The sequence below is a fragment of the Macrobrachium nipponense genome, chromosome 32 (assembly GCF_015104395.2).
Source record: "Macrobrachium nipponense isolate FS-2020 chromosome 32, ASM1510439v2, whole genome shotgun sequence".
Lineage (NCBI taxonomy): Eukaryota > Metazoa > Arthropoda > Malacostraca > Decapoda > Palaemonidae > Macrobrachium > Macrobrachium nipponense.
The window spans coordinates 47,424,190-47,433,378 of record NC_061094.1 but is presented as its reverse complement, the minus strand read 5'-3'; positions in this window follow the sequence as shown (position 1 = coordinate 47,433,378).

The window sequence follows — 9,189 nt, the reverse complement described above, 5'->3', positions numbered from 1 at the left end:
TTCGTGAGGAAATTAATGTCGATTTACCCTAGCCCACCAAGGGTAACCTGCTGTAACCCAGGGGACCAGACTTGGGTGTAGTAGTAATCAAACTTAAAATGTGTGCAGAACCGTCATATGGCCATTGTCTCTAGGCGATGAAATTCACATGGATTATCGTGCCTCAGGTTTTTAAGTACTGTTGCTAAAAAGAATTGACGGTAAATTTAGGAAATAACTCCGCACGGACTTCAAGGAACGGTCCTGCGATTACGAAAGCCGTTAAGGATTGGAGCGTCAACTGTATTTCGTTGTGTTTAGTACTAGCCCCTGGGGGTTAATGACTGCCGACCCCCAAAGATAACGTTAAAGTCTTTATATGCAATCCAAATAGTATAGGAAACCGTGCTTTCCAAAGAAATACCCGATGTGCCTAGTTCTACCGAATTGAATTTGTCTTTGGCAGTTCAGGGGGGGGGATTCAGGTTATTTTTGTAATAGTCTAGGTTAACTCGATACAGAGAATCCTGAGAGAGCATAAACCTGATGTATCATAGTACTTGGAAATAGGCATTATGTATGGGTGATGATAGGTATTACTAATTGTTTGGGACCATATGACAATTAACCCATAATTCTTACCCTGTATGGGGCTAATGCTATCAGAGTACCTCATGTGGTACACAGTAGGAGTTATTTACCGTTCTTGGAGCATCCCTTCTGCCCCTAGCTGCTACCCCTTTTCATTTCCTTTACTGTAACTCTGTTCATAGAACATTCCTTCTTCCATCTTGCTCTCATACAGTGCAAGGTTTTCCTCCTTTTACACCTTTCAAACCTTTTTACTCATTTTCCATTTCCGAGGTGAAGAACCTCATTAGTCCCCATGCTTGGCTTTGGGCCTAAATCCCATATTCGGTTCTGTGCCATCCTTGATTATCACGATCATGTTAGTAGGTAAGTGATATAGTGGTCCCTAAGAAGGTGCTTGCTGTCTTCCTTATGTTTTTGCCTTACCTGGCACTGCCCCTCATGTGCCCCAATCCAAAAATAATAGTATCACAGATTTTAGCTACTAATTGGCATGACTTTAGACAATTTTTCTTTTAAATCTGCAACATTTTCATTCTAGTATACCTCGACTTACGCCCGTTTCTTGCCCAAGCAGTTTCTATCTTAAGCCTGTTTTTAGTTCAAGAATGACAGAAGGGGGTGCCTGTAGAATATCCTAAGATATTTTGGTTTTTAGGGATCAAATTAACATCCCCCATCCCAAGAATGATAACTTCAGCATCCTTTTAATATATCTTTACAGTTTGTTAAAAAATTTGCCACAATACTGTACTTCTCAGTATATGCATCCTTCAGTAGGGATGTATCCTAACAAAATGTAGGGTTCTGCGTCCAGCACAACCAATCTTAACAAGTGACACCTCCTAACCTATCTAACCAAACCTAGCCTTTGTTCCGATACGTAATACAAACCCTCGGTCCTTTAACAATAGGAAGGTAACTAGCAGCAGCTGGGACGGTCATGAGCTTCGAACAAGGGGAGAACGGTAGTTAACTGCTTGTCCGATCGTGTGAAGAATCACTTTTGCTTTCGGCCGTGGTGTGACAGGACGTGCTCGTCATCGCTCTCTGCCCGCTATTTTGTCGTGTGCTTTGAAAGTTTACAATTTCTTCTCACTGGTTTGTTTAGTTGGTTGTGAATGAAATTGTAAGTACTCTTTTCATTTTTTCATTATAATTGAATTGTGAATTAATTATGGATCTGGAAATGGAGCTTTCGCCGCACCCCCCGGTCGCCCATAGAGTGTGTCCCGGGCTGGAGGGGCGTAAATGTGGCGGCTTTCGCTCTTTCCCAGAGATTGATCCGCATGAATTGTGTTCTCGGTGCCGGGGGCGAGAATGCTCCCGGCCAATCCGTGCAATGTATGTGATAATTGGTCCGAGGCGCAGTGGGTGCTGTATGAGGGTAGGAAGAGGCGTAGACCAGCCAAGGAGTCGTCCGAAAGCTCTCCAGCGACTCCTTTGGTGACGGATACCTCGTCATCCTTCCTGCCCCCAGCTCAGCCCCCATGGTTCGTGCCTTCCCCTGCGGGGGGGTTTTCGGAGTCCTGCTCCTCATTTGATCCATCGAGTGTGGAGGAGGGCGCCCGATACCCGGATGTAAAATTGTATTCGGGGTCTTCCGTCTGCTCTGGGTGGGGTTCGTCCTCCCCCAAGCGTGAGGGTGCCCCTCTAACTGACCCGACTTTTCCTCCCTCAGGTGTGCCTTCTGTGAGTGACGACCTTGGGCAGGTGTGGGCGTCGTTGGGACTGCAGGGTGCCCCCAGTATCCAGGACTTGATTCAGCGGTTGGCGGGGTCGGCAGTGGTTACTCATGGAGTGGCGACCACTACAACGACTACTTTGTCTACTCCAGGGTACGCCGCCCCTCCGCACGTGGTGTATACACAGCACATTGCTTCGGTGACCTCGACAGTGTCGATCCAAATGCCGATCGCTGCCGTGCCAAGGAGGGGCGTGCCACCTCCACCTGGTTTCTTTGTGCTGCTGACCTCTGACTTCCGCTGCCCAAAGAGTTCTCCCCTGGACCTGCCGCCTGTTCCTAGGATGACGGTGGCTGATTGTAAGACGCCTGGGACGCCTGACTATGGTGCCGTACCTGCCGTACCTGTCACCGATGTTGTCGCTGGCCCAGCCGCTCGCGCCGCTCCTGTGAGGCTTGCTGTGCGTGATGCTCCTGCTGTTGCTGTTCCTGCTGTTGCTGTTCCTGCTGTTGCTGCTCCTGCTGTTGACGTTCCTGCAGTTCCTGCCGTGCCTGCCCCAGCCCATGTCTTGTCTCGTCATGGAAGTGCTGCCCCGGACTCAGGTCTTTACGGACAGGTGCAGTCGGGCCATGTTGCTTTGGCAATTGCCCCGGCTCCGGCCTGGATGGAAGACCTGACGTCCGTCCTGAGAGAGCTGACGAAGAAGAGGAAGAAGAAGAGGAAGGTGTCGTCGTCGTCTTCATCGTCTTCTTCGTCGTCTGCTGCTGCCTCTCCCCCTTCGACTTCTAAGGCTTCCAAGCCGAAGAAGAAGAAGGCTGCCTCCTCCCCCGCTAAGAAGGCTCCTTCGGGACCTTCGAAGGGCTCGTCTCATTCCGGTGTGACGGAGGGGTTCTTCTGCTGGTCCTCCTGTTCCTTCGGGAACGGGGCCCGTCTCCTCTTCTGAGAAGAAGAAGAAGACGGGGACCAGGGGTGTGCTGGCTAACGCTGGTACACCCTCGCCTGGTCTTGGTAGCTCTGCTACTAAGCCAGGTACCGGCTCGGCTTCTCGTCCGCGAGAAGTTCCGAGTGTACGGTCTCCTTTGGGAGATCGTGCAGCCAAAGTTAAGACGCCCGACTTTGCTCAGCGTCAAGACCGAGGCACGGAGCAGAAGACTGTCGAGAGCCGCTCAGGTGACTCTCGCCAGACCAGCGGCCGCTCTCGCAGCGACCTGCCGGTACCTTGGGTGGACGTGACGGTCTCTGACCAGCCTCGGGTTGAGGCTGGGAAGAGGTCCCCTCGACCGACGGTACCAGCCTCGGCTGGTACCAGCGGTTTGACGTGTCGCGAGGACGCTCACCGGTCTCACCGCGAAAGCGAGCTCTGCAGGTCACCTGACCGCCGCTCCCACAGGGACTGGGCGGATAGGGCGACCAGCAGCAGCTCGTCTGACGCACGGGACCAGGGTCGACGTGCTCAGTCGAGCCGCTCGCCACAGGTGAGCGGCACGGCCAGGCCTGCAGATCGATCCCCACCGCGGGTTGGTGATCGGCTGCAGCCCCCCACGTACGCTGGTCCTGCCAGCGAGCGGGGGGGGGGGGGGGGCATCAGGTCTGCCTCTCCACTACCTTCAACTTCCTCGGGATACGCCGGGAAGAGCGAGGTAGCCAGGAGTGATCGTGAGAGGTGCGCCGCTCACGATCCCGTCACGACGCCGCACGTGCCAGGTATGGTCTTAGGACCAGCAAGGTCGTACGCGCAAGTGACTGGAGGAGACCATCAGGGGTCTGTTGCTGGTCCTCCTTCTGAAGGAGGAGGGTCTCGAGAGCTGCTCTTGTTGGAGGGACTGGACGGTCCTACTCCTCAGAACGCTGTAACTCCTGAGATCCAGAGGAACTTTGCCCAGGTTATTGCGCTGATTCGTCAGTACAACGACCTGGGGGAAGGATCGCCGCTCCCACCATCCGAGCCCACGTCCCGGCTTGAGTCATTTTGGGGCCCGAAGAGGGAACCCAAATTGACGGTGGGTTTGCCGCGATCAGAGCTTGCAGACTCAGTCCTTGACCAAGTGTAGAATTTCGTCTCAGGACGAGAGGATTCACTGAAGTCAGGACGGTCTTCCAAGCTACTTCCTCCTCCTCTGCAGCGACAGCGGAAATTCTACGTGCCTTCAGAGGATCCAATACCGCCCAAACAGGTTAACCCGGAGCTAGCTAGGCTAACTCCAGGTGTGTCGCTGCAGCAGCTCCTGTCGGAGAACCTGTGGTTCTCGCAGCAGGAGGCACTGGGCCTGGAAGCTACCGCTATGGCAGCATTCCAGGCAGTCTCTTGGTTAGATCTGTGGTCCCTCACAGTATCCAAGTCGCGGCCGACTCTGGGGGCTCTGCCCTCGAAGACGACCCGGCGTTCAGGAGACTGTGCCAGTCTGGAGGTAGGGCCATATCCTACCTCGCCCATCAGACGGCAAACCTGTGGGCCAACTTGGTGCTCCATCGTAGGGACGCAGTCCTTACACGAGTAGCCAAGGGGGCTGGGCGTGAGGCGGTAAATGGACTTCGTAACGGACCTATCAAGAGTTCCTCCGCTCTCTTTCCTGGAGAGATGGTGGATGCTGCGGTGGAGAGACGGCGCACTGATGACAGTGACCGTCTGGTTCACCAGGCAGTCACGAAGGTTTCTGGGCAACCTCGAGCTACTGCGGCTAAGCCCAAGAGTTTAGCTAGCGCTTCCTCGGCTGCTAAGACGGCTGCTCCATCGAAGCCCCGAGGAAAGACTCTTGCTGCTTCAACTTCTGGTAGAGGAGGCCGTAACCAGCCCTCCTCCCAGCCCTCCTTTCCCCGAGGAGGTGCAGGGAAGAAGTCGATGCGAGGTGGGAAACGCTAGGGACGGCGTTCCCCCTCATCTGCTGCCGGAAGTGGGGGGGTGCCTGGCGAGCCATTGGGCAACTTGGCAGCGCTACGGTGCCGAGACCTGGTTAGTAGACGTCCTTCGGGAGGGATATCTACTACCCTTCGAATCTCGGCCACCCCTCACCTCCAACCCGGTCCATCTTCAGACTTATGTCCAAGGTTCTTCAAAGGACAACGCTCTTCGGCAGGAGATCAAGACCATGCTGACCAAATGAGCTGTAGAAATCGTAGAGGATCGGTCACCGGGCTTTTACAGCCGCCTTTTCTTAGTGGAGAAGGCATCAGGGGGCTGGTGCCCGGTGATAGATCTCTCTCCCCTGAACCGATTTGTTCGCCAGACTCGGTTCACGATGGAGACGGCACAGTCCGTGCTCGACTCCATCAGGGAGAACGATTTCATGCTCTCAGTGGACTTGAAGGACGCGTATTTTCAAATACCCATCCATCAGTCCTCCAGAAAGTACCTCCGCTTCATCTTCGACGGGACGGTGTACCAATTCAGGGTACTTTGCTTCGGTCTGTCAACCGCCCCACAGGTGTTCACACGAATGTTCACTCTGGTGTCTGCTTGGGCCCATTCGCACGGGATACGTCTTCTGAGGTATCTCGACGATTGGCTGGTCCTGGCGAGCTGCCGCTCGCAGTTGCTGCAGGACAGGGGTCGACTTCTCAAGTTTTGTCGCGATCTGAGGATCGTGATAAACTACAAGAAGTCCGATCTCGAACCCAAGCAGAAGATGAAGTACCTGGGTATGCTGATCGATACGGTAGCAGCTCAAGTCCGCCCCGCAGGCTTGAGGATCAGCAGATTCAGGGAGGCAGCCGGCCGGTTCCTGTCTTGGCAGGAACAGGCAGCTCAGCAATGGCAAGTCGTAATCGGCCACCTGTCGTCACTCGAGAAGTTAGTTCCTCACGGACGTCTTCACCTGCAGTCTCTCCAGTGGAGACTAAGGGAGAGTTGGTCACAGGTAAAGGATCCACCTTACTTCCCTGTGTCCCTCACGGAGAGTGTGAGGCAGGACCTAGCCTGGTGGCTCGACGACAGGAATCTCTTAAGAGGAGTGCCTCTACGCACCTCCCCCCCGGAGATGTTGCTGTTTTCAGACGCATCAACCGAGGGATGGGGCGCACACCTGGAGGAGTTGCTGACTGCAGGTGTGTGGGACCATCACGACAAGCACCTTCACATCAATGTCCTGGAACTCAAGGCGGCGTTCTACGCTCTCCAAGAATTCCAGGACCGCTTGGTGGGACACTCAGTGGTGTTGATGTACGACAACACCACAGTAGTGGCATACGTCAACAAGCAGGGCGGCCTAGTGTCTCTCCCGCTACACCAGTTGACCGTGCAGGTGCACGAGTGGGCCACGGCTCACTCAATAGAGCTGTCAGCACGCTACATTCCAGGCAAGAGGAATGTAGTAGCAGACAAGCTCATCCGTCGGGATCAGGTGATAGGAACCGAGTGGTCTCTACACCCAGAAGTGGCGGAAAGGCTCTTCAACCTGTGGGGGCGTTCAGTCATAGACCTGTTCGCCACCCAGCACAACAAAAAACTCCAGGTTTTTTGCTCAGCCGTGCCGGACCCATGGGCAGCTGCAGAGGACGCTCTTCAACACCCCTGGGACAACCTCTTCGTCTACACCTTTCCTCCCTTCTGTCTGATTCGGTAAGTGATCAGCCGAGCGCTGGCCACTCCAAATCTCAGGATGATCCTGGTGGCTCCCAAATGACCTCAAGCCGTTTGGTATCCGGACCTGCTGGCTCTTCTTGCGGAAGAACCGAGAGAGATGCCCCACTGGCACAACATTCTAGCCCAGCCACACGTAGAACGGTACCACCAAGCAGTCCAGTCCCTACAACTTCACGGCTGGCTGTTATCCACCATCTCTTGCGAACGAGAGGCTTTTCTCGTAGCGCAGCAACAGAGGTGGCTGGACACGTCCGACAGTCCTCTGCAGCTGTGTACCAGGGGAAGTGGGCCATCTTCTGTGGTTGGTGTCGTAGAATGGGTCTATCTCCTCTCAGAGCCACTCTTCAGCAGGTAGCGGATTTCCTCGTTTTTCTTCGCCGAGAGAAGCTCCTCTCAGTACCCACAGTCAAAGGATACAGAGCCGCCCTGGCCCTTGTCCTAAAACTGAGGGGACTGGATATCTCGAATTCGTTCAAGATTTCCTTGCTTATGAGGAGCTTCGAAAGGTCTTGTCCACCCAGGGAACTCAGGCCCCCTGAGTGGGATGTGACTCTCGTCCTTAGGAGTTTGACTCGAAGACCATTCGAGCCACTCCGAGAGTCGTCAGACAGGGATCTGACCCTCAAGACCCTCTTCTTGCTGGCCCTGGCATTGGCGAAGAGAGTAGGGGAACTTCATAGTCTGTCCTTCAATGTTAAACATTCCAGGGGATGGGGATCTGTGACGCTCGATTTCGTCCCGAACTTCGTAGCTAAGACTCAGAATCTGTCGATCCCTGACGACAGGTTCGAATCTTTCACAATCCCCTCCCTAATGGATTTCACCGACAACTATACGGATGAGATGCTGCTTTGTCCTGTGAGGGCGCTACGGCGCTATCTGAAGAGAACTCGACACCTCAGGCCTGAGTGTCGACGCCTCTTCGTTAGCACTGGGGTTACCAAGAAAGAAGTATCCAAGAACATGCTTTCTTTCTGGCTGCGTGAGGTGATCAGGAGAGTGTACGAGGCTGATGGTAGTGACGACATCCGTACGCTCCATCCGAGAGCCCACGAAGTCAGAGGTATTGGACCCTCTTTGGCGTTCCGTAAGAACTTCTCCGTGGCACAGGTCCTGAAGGCAGGTGTCTGGGCCAACCAGACTACCTTCACGTTCTTCTACCTTCGGGATATTGCCCACAAGTCCTTGGATACTTTTTCCTTGGGACCTGTGGTGGCTGCTCAACATGTTGTGTAAGCTTACCCAGCACCCGAGCAGGCAGAACAGCATCGATTCCTGGTGTGACTGTAGGAATGAATGTGTGAATGAGAGTGCGACTAGCTTCTCTTCCCCATCTTTCTCTCCCTCTACCTGTGGGCAGAGGGTCACAGTCGTCACCATGCTGGAAAGGAATATGATGCAGGTAAGCTACTCGACCGAGCCCCAATCTATTCCTTTAGTTAGGGATAGGAGCAAATATCCTCCACTTCCTCCAACAAGGGGGAGGGAGTGGATGCCTACTTGAGACAAACCCATAACTTTATGTTGCCTTTAGTAAAGGAACAAGTTCTTGCTTGCTGGTACAACGAGATACGCTTGCCTCTCTCAGTACTTGGCTCAGAGGTCTGACCATTGATCCTGTGGTGCACACCCCGATCAATCGGACAGAGGCTTGGACACCTCCCTCGCTCTTACGACCAGGGAGTCATTCCAAGGTTGGACGAACATCAGTCTGTTCACCAAAAAGACTCAGATTCCTCCTACCAATAGGTGAGTCTTCCTATTGTTAAAGGACCAAGGGTTTGTATTACGTATCGGAACAAATGACAATTTGTCGAAAATTGCATTTTTCCTAACTATACAAACCTGAGGTCCTTTACATATAGTCCCACCTCATGCCACCCCTCACTCTGCAACTTTTTGCATGGGCCTAAAGCAAAAGTGATTCTTCACCTCTTGGGCGCGCGGCGCGTGCACAATCGGACGAGCAGTTAACTACCGTTCTCCCCTTGTTCGAAGCTTACAACCGTCCCAGCTGCCGCTAGTTACCTTCCTATTGTTAAAGGACCTCAGGTTTGTATAGTTAGGAAAAATGCAATTTTCGACAAATTGTCATTTTAACCTTGCTGAAAGGGACACCTCCTAACCTATCTAACCAAACTTAGCCCTTTAACCTTGCTGAAAGGGCCACCTCCTAACCTATCTAACCAAACCTAGCCTTTTAGCCTTGCCAACAGGGACACCTCCTAACCTATCTAACCAAACCTAGCCTTTTAACCTTGCCAAAAGGGCCACCTCCTAACCTATCTAACCAAACCTAGTCTTTTAACCTTGCCAAAAGGGCCACCTCCTAACCTATCTAACCAAACCTAGCCT